Source organism: Eublepharis macularius, chromosome 16 (assembly GCF_028583425.1).
Source record: "Eublepharis macularius isolate TG4126 chromosome 16, MPM_Emac_v1.0, whole genome shotgun sequence".
In the NCBI taxonomy this organism is placed as follows: domain Eukaryota; kingdom Metazoa; phylum Chordata; class Lepidosauria; order Squamata; family Eublepharidae; genus Eublepharis; species Eublepharis macularius.
The window spans coordinates 29,520,016-29,536,750 of NC_072805.1; the positions used below are offsets into that span (position 1 = coordinate 29,520,016).

The window sequence follows — 16,735 nt, forward strand, 5'->3', positions numbered from 1 at the left end:
GATCTCCAGGTAATAGAGATCAGTTCCCCTGGAGAAAATAGCTGCTTTGGAGGGTGCACTCTTTGGCATTGTACCCTGCTGAGGTCCCTCCTCGCCCCAAACACCACCCTTTCCAGGGTCCAACACCAAAATCTCCAGGAATTTCCTAACCTGGACCTAGCAACCTAGAAGTCAATGACCTGCCTTATAAGAGGCCCACCCACATTCTGAAAAGTTTTGTGGTCACCAGGGGAAGTACTGGTGGCCACCATGGCACCCAAGGGAGCCATGTTGGGGGAACGCTGGGCTAAAGCCTTGCTCTGATGTTGACCCCTAGCTCTGGTATTCTGGAGTTTATAACCTTTGGAAGTCCTTTCAGTCGTTATGGCTAGTTGCAATTGAAGGATAATATTGCTAGCGTTCTGTCCTAAAACAACTCTTGTTCTTTAAATAGCAGCTGTCATACCACACCACACATTCAAAACCCGGATTTTGATAAGTTCTTCGGTAGCTATTGCTCACAGGGCCCATCCTGGCTACAGCCCTGAATCTGAAGATACAACTTGTGACCTGTGAACAAAGGATGCCCATGAAATTCTCTATCACCAAATTTCTCCACTGATTTTCATCAGTCTCCTCACTGCCAAAACACATTCAAATGGAACCAGCTACATGTTGTTATTCTTTTACTCCGACCCTTTAATCAATGGTAAAGTGATTATTCAATTCAGCTCTGAATTGATTTTGTAACAAGCTGTGACTTTCTCAATGTGACACCACATGCATGAAAACCCTGTCGGCTGGGCAGCCTTGGAAGTAAAACCTCATTTTGGATGCTAGCTCCTCAAACAAAGCCTTCCATGCTTGTACATATAATCTTGCAATATTCATTCAGTCAAATACATAGCAAAGGCCACATTGAACTGTTGGAAAAAATACACTGAGAGAGAATGGGTAGAAAAATTCTGCCAGAAGGATCAAAGCAGTGGACCCTGCAGGCTAGGCCAAAACTACATTGCTAGTTTCTACTAGGGTTGCCAGCCTCCAGGCAGGGGCTGGAGAGCGCCTGGAATTACAATGGGTCTCCATTGTAATTCCATTAATCAGTTCCACTGGAGAAAATGGCTGCTTTAGAGGGTGTACTCTATGGCATTATATCCTGCTGTGGTCTTTCTCCTCCTCAAACCCCACCCTTTTCAGGCACCACCTACCAAATCTCCAGGAATTTCCCAACGTGGAGCTGCAACCCTAGTTTCTACCCATCCCACCTTCCCGTTACAAGTCTCCTTTATGTCATTCTGCAGGGTACCCTCCCCCTAGGAACAGCATTTTGTGGAGCCCAGAGGGCTGAAGCATGAGGAGGAGAAAAAAAGGAAAATTCCATTTTAATCATGGAAATTTAGTCAGAATCCAATTCCCCATGTACAGATAAGGAGAACTAAAAACCTTTGACAAAATGGAACCAAGAGAATTTGCTCGTTTCTGATATGCTGACTCTTATAAATGATATTATATATTTATTGATGTCCTTATCTGGTTTTAAATTAATATGTTGATGTATTTTATATATGTTGTATCCTGCTCTGAGCCTGTCCATGGGGAGTATGGAGTAGAAATATAATAATAAAATAATGAGGATGATGTTGATGATGATGATAAACATTCAAATGTTTATTCATTTAGATATTAAATCTTGTCTTTCCCCCCAATGGGAATCCAAAGTGGCTTATGTTCTCCCCCACTTTATACCCTCACAACAACAAAATGGTGAGGTAGGGTAAGTAGAGAGACTCACTAGGCCAACATTACACAGTGAGGCTCCACAAGGCACAATCTGGATCTCCCAGACATTTAAACATTGGGAAAATGTTCCCATAATTAAAGTGCTGGTGGCCATGTCAATACCCCACGTTGTTCTTCAAGACGAACAGAATCCCATGAAAGAAGGATGCACTCCGGGAACATTACTATGTGTGTGTATATATATCCTGCTATACACACACACACACACACACACAATCACATTTGCAAGGGAAAGTTTTTGGGACAAGGCATCTTACCTTTACCCACTGGAAACCAGTGGCCAATTGAAGAAACATATTCCACCCATTTGAGCAAGCCAGGGATATCAAGAGACGTTTCCTGTTCAGTGCTGCAGCAGATCGGCGATTCCAACCCTTACTGCAAAATCAAGAATACAAAAACAAAAACAAAAAATTAAAAGAAGTCTTGTTGAAATCCAAAGTGGCAATCTATGTGCAAGAAAGAGAAGCAAGCCTTTAAAGTTACCCCCCGCCCCCATACCCTGGGGAGACTGTAGAGAAGGAAGAACATGTATGTGCCAAGATTAGAATTAACAAGCAACTAATACAGATGTATTATTGGAAAAATGTTCCCATAATTAAAGTGCTGGCGGCCATGTCAATACCCCACATGTTGTTCTTCAAGACAAACAGAATCTCATGAAAGAAGGATGCACTCCGGGAACATTACCATGTGCAGAAACAATAAAATAAAATAATACCAAAGAATCTCATAGCTGGGAATTGACAGCCCGTTAGGTTCTGCTAGAATTTTACGTGCTGCAAGGCAAATTAGAAAAACCAGGTATGTACTTTTATCTGAACTGAAGCCTTTATCTAAATGATCAAGAGCACAGTACAATATGGGGCTTTTAAGTTTGTACCATGGTGGTCTGGTTTCCAATTTTTGCTCAGGGCAAAACAACATGCTGAGATTAATGTGGGGCTAGTGCCAAACCTGGCAGTCATGCATTGTGTTTCCCGTCCTTAATAACGAGCAACCCCCTTCTCCATGTCCTGTGTCACTATGTTGCGCATTTCCCTGGCACTGATAGCCAGTGGTATAGAGTACTAGGTGAGGACATGCTTAACAATACATAGGCTATGCTTATAACGATACCAGGGTGAGAGGGTATCAGCTTATGCAATCAAGCTTATTTTTAAAAGCACACTACAACTCATCAATAGGAGTCAGACACCGACACACACACAAAATGTTCATAATATAGCAGCCCCTTGAGTCACATACTGGGGAAATCTGTATACACGAGAACAAAACAAATGAACTTTAGAAATTCAAAAAAAATAATACACATAGAACACTCTCCATCACACACACACACACACACACACACACACACACAGAGTGGAGCATCCAATTAAGTATATCTACAGCCAAGTAACGCTGGAGCGAAGCCTGAAACCTACCAATAAATTATTGTGATTTGCAATTTGTGTTACAAGAGGAGCATTTTGGGGGGGGAGGATAAGCACACTTTGGCCATCTCCACACACTGTTAAAGAGACAGCCACTTACTGAATGCTGGTGTGTTTTTTTTTTTCCACAAATTCCAGATGACTCCTATTTCAAAGTGGAAGCAGGCAGTTTGGCTTCCATTTGTTTAGTGTCTTTCCTGAGAATGGGATTTCCCACTCTGGCCATTTCCACACATGTTGAATAATGCACTTTAGCAATCCTTTGGAAGTGGTTTTTTTGTTTCACACATGGAAAAGCAGTTCCAAATGTTCACTAAAGAATATTGAAAGTAGATTATCCAACGTGTGTGGAAACAGCCTCTTTCCTGTGCCTGCTAAAAGACGCTGAACAAACGGAAGCCAAACTGCCTGCTTCCACATTGAAATCGGAGTCGTCTGGAATTTGTGGGGGGAAAGCCAGCGTTCAGTAAGTGGCCCGTCTATTTAACAGTGTGTAGAAATGGCCTTAATCCAAAATTCGTTTTTACCAAATTGTCCTTACAATGGCCAATGTAAAGGAAAGAAAGGTACTGAGCCACAGAACTTGGTTTTTCAAATTTCTCCCTGAAATCCAGCAATCCATTTCTATTTCTCCTTTTAGGAATTTGAGTCAGTTCCAAATCACTTCCTCTTTCGTGAAGAGGAAGATTTGATTTTGATCTCTAAGAAATAATGTATTTATTTATATAGTATGAGCACAGCTGAAAAACTAAGAACAAGGGAAGCATTAAAGAAACAATTCAACACAAACCAGGACTTGTCCGAACATTTCTTTGCTGCATCGGACTGCTTTTTACGCTCTGTATCATATTGCAGTGGCACAAATCCACAAGTGAGGAAATCTATACTATCACAAACTCAAAGATAAATTAATGAGAAAACAAAGAGAATTCCTCCTTTGAAAGAGAAAAAAAGACACTAAGAGGAACTAACTGCTCTAGCTAAAAAAATAAAATTTCCAAAAAAGAAATGCCACCGCTTGTACCAGCTGTAGAGTCAGGGCATAGGTTCATCGAACTTAGTGGTGTCTCCTCTGAGAGGCAGACGTTCTTCAGGATCTCAGGCACAGAAGTCTTTTGCTAAACTTTGTTCACCTGACAATGAAGATATTCTACCTGCAAAGTATTTAGTCTACCTTTGGGCCATGGGCTATCCTGACTTCAGCCTACTTACACAGTCACAAGTTATTAGAATAATTAGCATATGATTTATGCCATAGTCCATTCGTTATGTGATAGAGCAACAACTTTTCTGGGGAGATAGCCTTATTGTCCATCTTTAATACACACACACCACAACCTGATTAGGATACTGTATACTCTTACATTTATATTAAAGTCCTATCAAATGGATTAAAACTTTAGAATGCCTGCAGGGTTGCAAAATCCAGCTTGGGGGGGAGCCCAGGATGGAGAGAATTTGGGGAAGATACTCAGTGAGGATTTAATGCCATAAAGCCCACCCTCTGAATAGGGTTGCCAGTAGATGTGGGCGTGAACTGGAGAAAAAGAAACGGTGTGGTTCATAGTTCATTGTATTTCACGAACCACAGACTTTCACAAACTTGCCCCAGTTCACGAACTGGTTCATGAAAATGACAATTCCGGGGCAGCAGAAAGGTCACTTCCTGGGCTTCAGAAAGCCCATCCCCCTGTTGCCTAGGAAACTGATTGGTCGGCACCAGGCTGTCTGCAGTGATGAACCAAAACCAAACCAAACAAACCTGCCTAAAGTTTGTGGCAGTTAATCAGAAATGGGCTCTGATGAACCGCTGGTTCCTAACGAATTTTGGTTCATATTTCAGTACATACCAGTCCTAGTTGCCAGTCCTAAGCTGGTAAATGCCAGGAGATTTGGAGAAAATGCCTAAGGATGGTAGAGTTTCCCCTGTCTCTATGGAAAAAGACCTACAGTGGCATGGAGGATAAATGTCATTCAACATGGAAGGTCAGTGAATGTGATGTCACTTCCAGATGATGTTCTAAGAGCTCCTCCAATATCTATGCTCTTTACTATAGAGATTGTGGAATATTCCTAGAGATCACCATTCCTTTCCTTATGTCTTCCAATTTCTAAAATTATTGAGAGTGGGGGACAGAGAGAGGGGGCAGGAAACTAGTAAACCCACCTCTGCAAGTGTCATTTCCTCCAGTGAGACTAATCTGTGTAGTTGAAGATCAGTTGTAATTTCAGGAGAATTCTAATCCCTACTTTAGGCTTGGGAATCTCACCTGCAAGTGATTGTAGAAGTCTAATTTACTTAGGCCACATCCACAGTGGTAGCAACAAGCAATATGGAAATGGGGAGAAATACCTTCTGCTAGTGTTGCCAAAACTGAGCTGAGAAATTCCTGGGTACCTGGTGGTAGAGCATGAGGAGGACGCAGTTTGGAAAATGGAGGGAACTGCAACAGGGACATGCTGCATAGAGTCCACCATCCGAAGGTGCCATTTTCTTCAGAGAAACTGATAACCGGAAATCAGTTGTAATTCCAGGAGAACCTCAGAGCCCACCTGGAGGTTGACAACATTAGCATTGCTCAATGTTATCATTCTTCTCTGCTGCCCTTCCAGTCCCTGATTTTATTTATTTAGCATAAATAAATTCCATTCTTCCATTCTTCTTCTAAGGAGTCCAGGTTGGCAAACATGGATTCTCTTTCTTTCCCTTTATCCTGCCTTGGACTGTAATTACTTTACTATTACTGATATTTCCTTTAAACAAATCCCGCCTAACCACTAGATTCTCCCCAGAGGCAAAGAGAAATCCAATTATTTTATCACGATCAATTGAAAACTGCATTTTGGCTCTTCAGTAGTTCCAATTTCTCTAGGGAAAAAAATTGCCAATATTATTTCTGCAACTGTTATTTGCAGGTGCCTGTAACATCTTCTCAAAACCATCTCCCAGTACTTAATGCTACATTTTAATTTAACATCTTTGAGTTCCCAACCCCCTTGTAAGAAAGAACCATTGGTATTCATTTTGTTTTGCTTTCAAGCAATAGTTTGATTTTTTTTTTTAAATTGAGCAGTCCAGAGAATTTAGAACACAATGTTCAATTGCAACCAGCAGAAAATCATCAATAAATCATTAATAAACAACCTGTCCACTCCCAATGAATCTGATATAGTGCTACTTTCACCCCACCCCCAGCCCCCAACTCATAACAAGATTATCTGTTTCTCTCGTAAAATAAGCTGTGAATGAAGAAGTTGGCTTATACAAAACGGCGACCATAGAGATGATGCAACTCTTGGCAATCAGGATGTAGAAAGGGGTCAGAGAAGTCCATTGTCCCCCCATGGTAATTACTTCACAGTGCCTGATGTTAAAAGGACAGTCCTGGGTCCCAAGAACCATCTGAATCCTGTATTGTCCTTGCATGATAAAAAGATTAGAGTCTGAAAAGCAGAGGATCCCGAATCTCACAGCTTCTTAGACAGCACACTGAAAAGACCATTGTAACATCCTCATAAATCCTCAGCTCTCTGGGCTCTTGACAAGTAAAGCAGTGGACAATGCAATTCTTGTGTTGAACAAAACATTCCTTGTCTACCACAGGGCTTATCTGCTTAATTTACGAATGTCTTTCATTGTCCTCAAATAATTCCCTATTATTGGTAGGGGAAAAACTATTATGAGAACTAAAAAAATATTCACAGCTTTGAGATATATTTCCTGGCATGAATGCACCAATAAGAGAAACAAGGAACATAAAATCTATAAAATCTTTGCTTCTCTGTCCACCACTACTTCATTTTCCGGTATATGACTATAGGGATGTGTTTACACACACAGTCCTTCTCTCTGATCTTATTATATGGAAAACATTCAAGTCTCAAAAATATATGAAGAACACATGAGAAATATATGAAAACCAGAAGGCTTTGATCATAATATAGAAATCAGTGATGTAGGGAAACTAGGGACACCAAATACTACTATAGGTTGGGAAATTCCGGGAGATTTGGGGTAGAACTTGCGGAGGGCAAGGTTTGGAGAGAGGAGGAGCCTCAGCAGGGTATAATGCCATAAAGATCCATTTTTTTCTCCATGATAACTGATCTCTGTCATCTTGAGATAGTTGTAATTCTGGGAAATCTCCAGCCACTAACTGAAACTTGGCAACCCTGAGAGAGAATTGACCACGCTTACTGGGAATTTTTTGAAGATCTATTTGCATGGGTACATACTACAGCATGCTTGTCGAACTGGAATCTGAAGTCGTACTCGCACCACACGTTTCAGGACAATTTTGCAAGCTGAAACATACCCTGCCTGTTCCTGTCTCATCTGAGTCAAGTCATCATGAGTAGAGATGGGCACGAACAGAAAAAAAACATGATGTTCATTGCTCGTTGCCATCCATGAACAGGGACTCACGAACAACCATGAACATGTTTGAGGTTGGCTGTTTGTGGGGGCCAGCAGGCTCTCCTCCAGCCATCATCCAAGTCAAGATCCCTACTGCACCATTTCCAGAAACCTGACCTGAGCAGGCACCAGGAAAGGAACCAATAATAAATAATAGCTTGGCCGAGAGCTTGGCAGCAGCCCTGGAACTTGAAGGAGTCTATCCCTATCCCATCACACACAAAGAAAATTCAAGCTCCAATGCACTCTTCCTGTCTCTCTCTCAAAATGCCAACAGCAACTGTGTCTCTCCCTCTCCACTGTCTGCAAAGTCAGAGCTGGGAGCCCCCCTACCCCCTGGTCTTTGCTCCCTTGTTGTAACAAATTTGGAGCTCCACACTTGAAAGAAAGACCTGCCTATCAAGCTAAACTGGGCTTAGATTGGGGTTTCCAAGGCAACAGCAGGAGTTCAGACAGAGTTCAGACAATCCCTGCTTAAGTTGCCAAGGAAATTGATTGCAGGTGCCAGATTGTCTGGCTTGATGAACAGCAATGAACAGCAATGAACTAGTCTTGCGATGACCACCTGTTGAACAGCTTGTTCACGAACAGCAGATCGGGCTGTTCATGGGGGTTTTTTTTGTTTGTATTGCTGTTCGTGCCCATCTCTAATCATGAGTCCACTAAACAGGTCATCCAGCTTTGCTACCTGATTTACTCCACACTCCTGCTCCATGAAAAGGATCCAGCCCATTTTTTCACCTACCCAACACCCCTCCTTAGTGCAGTTCCCATTTCACATGACCTTTGTCCATGTGGGTCCCATGATCTCCTGAATAGCTTTTGGCTTTGGTTCTCTCCTTCCTTTTTGCACCAGTAGCAGGGGAAAAAACCCTGTTTTGAACCAATCCCAAACATCCTATATTCTGTCTATTGTCCAGGCCTATTATTGTTACTTAACAGAGCTCAGTGGAGTATGGTTGCTGGGTTGAAAACTTTGAAATGTTTGGGATCGTACATGGAATCCTAGAGTTGGAAGGCAATAACTAGGCTTAGGAGATTCCTGGAGATTTAGAGGAGGATGCCTGGGAGCGGACATGCTCAGCTGAGATGTGATGCCATAGAGCCCACCCTCTGAACCTACCATTTTATCCAGGGGAATTGATCTACGGGGTCTGGAGAGCAGTTGTAATTCTGGGAAAACTCCAGGTCCCACTGGGAAGTTGGCACACCTAGCCATGACAACAGATTCTCTACAAATGATGTACTGCCGGGCAGCCAGTGTGGAGACCTGGGCTCAAATCTCTCCTCAGCCAGGAAGCTCAGGGGGTGACCCTGGGGTAGCCATTTTCGCTCAACCTAACATACTTCCATCCAGGGGTCATTCCGTAGAAAAAGAGCTGGAGGAGCATAACTCATTAGCATATGCCATGCCCCTTGACATCACCAGAAGTGTGTCATTAGCATAACTGATTTGCATATGGCGCACCCCCTGACATCACCTATCCTGGCTGTTTTGGACTCAAAATTGGGCCCAAAATGGCTGAAAAGGGGCCCAAAATGGTCAGGATTGGGCTGCTGCTGAGTGGGAGAGTGATCCACCAACCACTAGAGGCCCGATCCAGGCCATTTCAGCCCCAATCCAGTCCGAAATGGGCCCCAAATGGCCGAGAGTCAGGTGGGCAGGGCCACCTGACATGTGACCTCTATGGGGAACAACCGGAACTGCCCTGCTTCCATCTGTTGCATTTTCATCCTACCCTTCCTTCAAGGAACTTAAGGTAGAGTACATAGCTCTCTTCTCCTCCAAGTCCTCTCACTCTCACAATAACTCTGTGGGATTACACAGAAAGAACATGACCGACCCACAGTCTCCCAGCAGATTTATGTTTGAGCAGGGATTTGAAAGTAGGACTCCCTGCATCTACACTATTGTGTGGATAAAACAGAAGTAGAATTAACCCATGTGCATATCCCCGAAAAACGGTTTGACATTATAATCAGGAAAAGATTCCTCTTAAAGGTTAATACACATAATCGTAAAGCTAAAATTTAACTTGCATGAATCTTTGAAAAGAGGGGAGGAAAAACCTGGCATTATGAACTGATGTCTTCCTGTGATGAAGGAGTTACAATTTTACTTACCCTTCTTTCTGATTTTGTTTTTTGTTTGTTTGTTTGTTTTAATAAGCCCTTCTTTCATCTAAAAAACATACAGTACCCTGTTCTTGCTTTCCTTTGGCAGATCTTCACAAAACCATTTGGCTGGTTCCATGCTTGGCGCTACTAAACTAAGTGCTTTCAGATGGACTTGGCTGGACTGAATAGACTCGGGATGAAGCACAGCGCGGCGAACGCTCCCCCCTCCCAGTCAGCCATGGTCGTAGCTCACCCAAGCCCATTCTAGGTCAGCCACATATGAAGCATTTTGATTTATTTGGGCTGAACCAAAACAAGTACAAGTCAGGTAAATCTCTGGGTTCACATAATGCGGGAGATTTGATTAATATAAATTCTGGATTACGTGAAGAAAGGAAGTACATATTCACATGGAACATAATTACGTTTTATTATCTAGCTTTTTGTGAGAACCAGCTCTTAAGATGTTTCCCTGTCAGCGTAGCCTGACAGCTTTGATGACTCAGACATCTCCCCTGTTAGCCATCTATATTTGTGTATCTCTTTGTGGGAGAACAAAAACGCTCCTGCTGCTTGTGCTAGTGGGGTGGGGTGGAGTTGAGGGATGTTGTGAGGCCAAAAAGACTCCCAAGCATTTGTTTACACTCCTCCTGGGTCACAAATGCGAGGTTTGCAAGTGGGTAACATATGGTAATGTTCAGCTGCACACAAAAAGGGTCACTTCTACAAAGCCTCACATTTAACAGCGGGGAAGCCACTTAGCCACCCAGAATGTTGTACTTAGGGCATACATCCAGACAGTTAACTAGGGTTGCAAGCTCCAGGCTGGGAAATTCCTGGATATTTTGGGGGTGGAGCCCGAAGAAGGCAGAATTTGGGGAGAGAGGAACCTAAATGGGGTATAATACCATAGAATCCAGCCTGCAAAACAGCCATTTTCTCCAGGGAAACAGATCTGAGAGCTGCTGTTGCATAGTGGTTAAGTAGTTGGACTGTGAATTAGCACTCTGTTGGTTTGACTCCCTTGGGCAAGCCACTCCTCTCAACTCCAACTCCCCAGCTGTATTGTGGGGATAATGATAACACTGACTTTATTCACTACTGTGAGCGGGTGCTAATCTGTCCAGAAAGGTGGTCTATAAACAAGTTGTCATTATTGTTGTTGTTATTTCTGTGAACTGGAGATCAGCTGTAATTACAGAAGTTCAGCTACCACCTGGAGGTTGGCAATTCTACACTCCACAATCTTTTATGGAAAGAAAAAACAAAAAATAACTGCATTGTAGAGTTTTAGCTGATCTGATGAAGTGTTTTATACAATTCATATTAACAACAACAACATTTAATTTATATAATCACCACCACTCTGGAATACTGGGTAAAAATATGCTATAAACTGGATTTAAACCCAATACAGACAATAAGAGCCAATCCAGACACTCAGAGTTCCATGTGAATGGATACATCCAACATTTTTTAAAAGGGTGCTGCAAATGCGGAAAGAGAATGTGTGTTACTAATCTCCCAAAGTTGTTTCCCATAAGAAAGAAAAAAGACAGACATCCCCCATACCTATCTTTCCCTTCCAGGGCTAAGTATAACCCTAGGAGATTTATTCCAATTGGCATAATCACTCAGAAAACGAAACTTCCTCTCCTTCTACATCACTATTAGAGTAGTCCTACTCAATGGGGCTTACTTCCAGGAAACTGTTCTTAGGATTGTACTAAGAGTTGGGGCCCACAAGGTTTCTTTTTCCCTTTAAAAATGGGAAGATCTGTTCATGGGTCTAAGACAGGTGAGAAGTTATATCACAGGTCAGACTCTGGCAAAGTTCACACGCACACAACTTCACACACATGCCCATCCTATGGTATCTTGAAAATTTATTCTAGTATTCTTGAAGATGCACAGCTGAAATATATGCACAGAATCTACTGGCAAGCACTTTGTTTGAGATCATGCAAAGGGCTACTACAGTAGCTCTGTCTGCAAAGTTATATCTGCAGTGCCCTGTTCTGTCTTTGCACATCATCTCAATGAGAAAGCTGCCCAAACTCAACTACAGGTCCTCAAGCGTAAATACAAATTCAGATCAACTTTTATTTGCATGCTTGACTCATTATGGACTGTGAGCCAACATGACTGGCTACTGTTCGGTACCAGATGGCTGTATGAGTTGGTTTTCAATACCTGGCTGACTACAGGTGGCTGAAAGATTATTCCAGCGGCCATGTTAGAACACTGGCAGTGCCATCTTCAGCAGAGTTACAGCCTTCTAAATTTATGAGCTTGAAAGGGTGTATCTTTGCTTAGGATGGCACTGTGAGAAGCTCAGCTTTCATTGCATAGCTCTGGTGCAAGGAATTGTTAGCCTCTCTGTGCTGGAATGCACATCCAGGGCCAAGCTACACATGACGAATGACACTTGAACGGCAAGTGGATTGAGTGGAGGGCAAGTGAACAGGGAGAAATACACTTGCTGTTCAAGTGCCATTCGTCATGTGTAGCTTGGCCCCCAGTTCCAAGATCAATGCAGCTGTAGTCAGTGAAATGACACAGCTATTCCATCCCAGGGAAAGTGGTATTTATTCGTATCTAGCTATATCATTTTTATCCCACCCTTCCTCCAATGGTTCCTTCACATGGTTCTCCCCTCCTCTATTCTTCTAACCTCATAACAACTCTGTAAGACAGCTTAGGGTGAGGGAGACTGATGGGTTCAAAGACACCTAGTAAGTTTCACAGCTGAGCAAGGGTTTAAACCTGAATCTCAAGTCGCCAGTTCTGGCTCAGTACTTTACACTGACACCACCTTGGATTCCATTTAAGAGCCATTTTACACAAAAAGGCAAACTCAAGGCTGTACATGCCATATAGATCTACAGCCAATCAAAGTGGCTTACAGCATGATGTTCTTCTCCTCCATTTTTTCTGTATAACAACAACCCTGTGAAGTAGGTTGGGCTGATAGAGAGTGACTGGCCCAAGGTTACCCAGCAAGTTTCCATGGCAGAGCGTGGCTTTGAACCGGGATCTCGTAGATCCTAGTGTGACACTCTAATCACTGCACCACACTTAGATATGCCAGCCCTCCACCCGACCTTTCACCTCGCTGCCCCACTCACCTGGCCAGCAGGGGTAAAGAAGAGGGACATAAGCTAGGAGACACTAGAGCATGAAGTAAAACTGCCAGAGACCTTAGTGACATACTTTTGGTTGAAAACTGGATGTTATGGGTTCTCAGACAAACATAGCAAAAATTCTATGTTTGGGGCTTCACTGAGACCCCATAGCTTCTGGCTTTCAGCCAGAAGTGATGTCATTGGGGTGTTTGGAGTATGAGTGCATGCACTTTGTGTGTGCACAAGGAACATAGATCAGGGCCCCTGCCTGCCTGCCAACCCCCATTCCTCACTTTTCAGGTAATGGGGGGCTGGCAGCCCTAACCACACTGTCTAATTTCTGTTCAATAGTTTCACTGCATTAGTGTAACCTTGTGCTTCTCTTCCATGGTATTGACTTTTTTAAAGTACCCCCTCACAAAAGGCTGAGTCCATCTGCCATATTTTTACCTGTGCTACAGACAGAAAACCACAGCACCTGATTCCATTCTGTGCCTTTTAATGCTTATGCAAAAGTGTTCAGGCATGCAACCATTTGTTTGATGAACAGCAATAGATGTCTAACAGGAGACATTTGTTTACATGGAGACTGCAATACAGCCCTTGTAGATGTAGCTCCTTATGCAGTCTTCTACAATGCCAATGCTGCCTGTGAAAGCAAAGCGTACATTTGGGGGAGCAAAATCCTAGCTGGCAGGAGACGGAGAGAGGATGTGGTATGCAAGCAACCAGTCTTTCCAATCAGTTACAGTAGATACCTCATCAAGAGCTAATCTAAAGATTCAGGGTATTTCTGATAGGATTGGAAGCGTGCTGCAGAATTCTGAATCAAGGCTGCCTTTAAAGTATGCCTCTTGGGGATGCTAGAGAAAAGAAGATTTATACTAGTTAATCCTGACAGAAGTAAAAGAATGAGCATTTCTAAATTGGTTCTGGATAACAACATGTCAAAGCCAAAATTGATTCTAAGATGATCATTTTGGTTGATACATTTGTAATGAATCCATATTATAGTAGTGTATCAAGGAAAACAAACAAAGCTACAAATAAGAGAGAAACTAAAAAGATTATTCATGTTTACCAGGTTGAACTGGGTAAACAGAGAACTTTGAAGCAGAGGGAAATTAGAAACCTATTATCCAGACGATGTGTGTATAGATATATTGGGTTAGAGATCCTGCCAGGTTTTTCACTCAATCCTATTCAATTCTTCTCCTGACTATAGCCCCAGTCCTATGTGGCTTTTGTACACGCAGGATGCATGATCCCCAACATAGCCTTTTTGGGGATCAAAGGTGACTGTCTCCTTTTTTTCAAGAAAAAAGGAAACCCATGGGCCAGACTTGCAAAGAATTTCCTATAGGAAAAAAAACCCAATCAATATTTAATGTACATTTGAGTACACAAAATACACTGTTCACAAAATTAACATAAAACTGTGTATTAGATGCCACAACAATTACTTAATACAGTTATTTTGTACAATTTCTGCAGTATATTAATTGGTAATACATAGAAAAGTAATAAACCAACACAGAATGTTGTATGTGGCAAAAATGTTTCCACCTTATGCAAGTTAGAAATGAGCACAATATGGCACTCCTGGCTGGCGGCAGCAGCTGCTACAGCCGGGGGCTGTGCATTACCCCTCTGGAGGTTGAGGAGGCAGCCTCAGTGCTCTCAGTGTTCCTTCCCTCCCAAACTGCGTAGGTAGTTCTTTGGAGATCTGGCCTATGGGTTTACATTTTTCTTGGTACTAGGATTTCTTCTCTTTCTTTTTCAGACTCCCTTTTTTACACCAGTGGAAAAGCTGTTTGGCTCCAACCCATTACCTTTCCAAAGGGTGCTATGTGAGGGAGATGTCTCTTTGCACAATGGATAGTCCCAGTTAGGCTTGTCATCCACACCTCTCCCAAGCCCTTGATTGACAGGGGGGAAAGGCCTGGGGGGGGAGAGAAGTGCATGCATTTCCTGTGCTCCTCCTGGGACCAAGCAACCTTATTCTCAATAAGGGTGTATAATTCCTGCAAATTATCCTTGCCAATCTTCCCGAACATGACTGTCTGCCAAGATTCATGAGAAGTATTGTTTTTGCAGCATCCCAGATGTAATCAAAGGCCACGAAAATGGAAATTTCCATTAAATCCAGAAATCCAGCACATTCTGAGCATAACTCAACAATGCCTGACTGCCAATGTGCTAGTGAATGCCACCAAGAGCATAGATGCAAACAGACTCAACATCTCTGTTCATCTTAAACTCTGGTTTGGGAAATTCCTGGAGATTTTGAGAGCGGATCCTAGGCAGGGTTTGGGGAGAGAAGGAGCCTCAGTGGGGTATAAGGCCATAGACTTCACCAGGGAAACTGATGTCCAGCACTTGGAGATCAGTTGTAATTCCAGGAGATCTCAAGGTACCACCTGGAGACTGGTGACACTCTTCTTGAGTCAAGAGAAAACATACATCATGAGCTGGTTAAGTTTGATTTTTGTCATGCATGTTATTTATGAAGATGGCCCCAGAGCTATTGGCCAAAGTCAAACCCAGAAACGGATCCTAACACAAGTATACACAATGCCAACTGTTTTCACACAATAATATCCCAGAAATACCAACGGTCAACCAAGAATGTCAAGGCAACACTTTCCAACTTTCCAAGCTGGGGCATCTGGGATGGAATACGGCAAATGGACTCTGATGGTCAGACACAAATAAGAATGGTCCAGAGAATTAAGTTGGCTTCATCAACAATTGAAGAGTTGAACGTCTGATGCAACGTTTACTCGGCTATCCCCAAGATCTTGGTAAAGAGTCCTAGCAGCTGGTCATTCAGCAACTAGCAAAGCTGAGCCACCAAAACAATGCCAAGGAAATCCAGTCGACTTTGAGATATTTCCTGAACCAACAGCTATTGCTTAACATGGCTGTGAATCCAGTTCCATTTTATGCTTCTGTTTATACAGAGTAGTGGGGGGGAAACACAGCAGCCATCTCTATGCAATGAAGCAAACATTTGTGAGCTGAAAAAATGTAGAAACTTTTTCACAGAGAGTTAGGTTCTTTCAATACAGACTATTGGGTATATAACATGCAAACCTCAAATCTCTCTGTAAGGATGATTCAACCTAAAAATTTACTGTAAGGATATTGCTGTAAGGATATTTCAACTCCATACAGTGGTATATAAATAATAGCTATAGTCTCACAACTGTGGTAGTATAATGGAATAGTTATTAGTTATTCCTAGTTCCATGACAGCAGGTTTCCTGCCTTGTGTCCCTACTCAAAAACAACGTGTTGCACTCAGAGATCTTGCCCTCATCAGCAGAAAAAGTTAGCAGTGCCTCCACACTGAAGAAATTAGAAATTCGTGGAACTCTTGCCAACTTCGTGCTGGGAAATTCCTGGAGCTTTTGGAGGCGGAAACTGGGGAAAGTGGGATTTGCAGAGGGAAGGAACTTCAGCCATAGAGTCTACCCTCCAAAGTAGCCATTTTCTCCAAGGAAACTGATCTTTGTTGCCTCAAAATCAGTTATAATTCCAGGAGATTTCAGCCACCACCTGAAAATTGGAAATACTACCCTTGAGACATGTTATTACCGTAGGTTCAAACTTGGTAAGACATCCAGAGATCTGAGGACAAATCTCCATTTTACTTTTCATGGTGGGGAACTAGGCTAGCCACCCCCTAATTCCCTCCACATGCTCTTCCCTGGCCCCTCTCATCTGACTGGGGGGGGCATAGGAGGAGAAGCATATGCACATGATCCTGTGCTCCTAGGGTTGCCAGGGACCTGGAGTCCCTTGACAGGGGTCCCTGTAGTCTCCTGGCAGGGGATCCCCAAGTCCCTGTAGTC

At 42.8% G+C, this 16,735-nt stretch overlaps 1 protein-coding gene across 1 annotated transcript in view; it reads right to left on the reverse strand.

The window, feature by feature from the left end:
- CDH11 (cadherin 11) overlaps positions 1 to 16,735 on the reverse strand; it is a 142,650-nt gene that overhangs the window by 78,811 nt on the left and 47,104 nt on the right. Inside the window, exon 2 of the mRNA XM_055000354.1 lies at positions 2,040 to 2,160. The gene's annotated coding sequence lies outside the window, so the exon portion shown is untranslated. The remainder of the gene's footprint in view (positions 1 to 2,039; positions 2,161 to 16,735) is intronic.